This window comes from Cynara cardunculus (genome assembly GCF_001531365.2).
Source record: "Cynara cardunculus var. scolymus isolate 2C chromosome LG 4, CcrdV1, whole genome shotgun sequence".
Taxonomy (NCBI): domain Eukaryota; kingdom Viridiplantae; phylum Streptophyta; class Magnoliopsida; order Asterales; family Asteraceae; genus Cynara; species Cynara cardunculus.
In genome coordinates, this window is record NC_037531.1 from 3,820,456 (window position 1) to 3,821,763 (window position 1,308).

Consider the following 1,308-nt stretch of genomic DNA (forward strand, 5'->3'; position numbering starts at 1 on the left):
GGCTCTGATCCTTCATGCCTCTGGTCCTTCATGGCCTCTGATCCTTCATGGCCTCTGGTCCTTCATTGCCTCTGGTCCAACCATTGCCCCTCTGGTCCAACCATTGCCCCTCTGGTCCAACCATTGCCTCTGGTCCTTCATGGCCTCTGGTCCTTCATGGCCTCTGGACCAATTCATCGCCTCTGGTCCTTCATAGTCTCGTCTCTGGTCCATTTTCATCACCTCTGGACTTCTTCCAGACTTAGTTGTTTCAGCAACATTTTTCAGATTTTCCATCCTTGGCCCTGATGGTTTTGGCACAACTTTTAGAATAATTAGGATCAATTTTTGGGTCCTAATAATCAGTAAATTATATTTTATTGGAGATTTTATAAGATTCAGAAATTGGGGTTTGCTCAAGCGAGATGTTACAAATATGGTATCAGAGTTGTGGTTTGAGTGAACTGGATATCATTAATGATATTCGGACTCAAACTTAGGTATTGACATTGTATAGTGGCTAAGTTATGATTATATGGGATATAGACCAATAGGAGAAACCTAGGATTTGTTGGGGTACAAGGGTTAGAATATTATTTGACCCCTATATTTATGTATTATAATTTCAGTACGATGCTAAACACGATGCATCTAGCAACGCACCGGTTACTCAAGAAATTGGGGATGAAAACCTCAATCTTGAAGGGAAAGTCGAAGAAAATGTGGACAATGAAGATGAAGCCCAACTATCACCTCGTACTGAGAGGTTATTGAAAATAATAATGATCAAACACGGGCTGCTCTACGAGAACAAAGAATAGAGTTTGAAAGAAAGTTATCTGAAGTGCAATATCCAGATAATGCTCAGAATCCGGTTGTCCAAGGACCGAAGCGGGTTAATGAAGACATACCCAAACCAAGGTCGGACCGACCTTCATTTAAAACATTTAGAAGCAGTGGGGCTACAGAGTTCTCGGGACAGACGGACCCAGTACTTGCAATGCAATGGGTCGAAAACACTGAAAAGGTCTTCAAGATTGTTTACGTACATGAGGAGGATAAAGTACGTTATGCTACAACGACATTTACCGATCGTGCACTCACTTGGTGGAACGCCACATTTCGATCAATGGAACCTAATACTAGGGATATAACGACATGGGAAGAGTTCCAAGTGCTGTTCTTCGAGTAATATTGTCCGGATGATTTGAAACAAAAGCTTGAGAAGGAATTCCTAGAGCTCAAACAGGGATTCATGTCGGTGATTGAATATGAAACAGATTTCAATCAGAAGCTGCAGTTTGCCCAACGGTTCGTACCAAGTGAAAA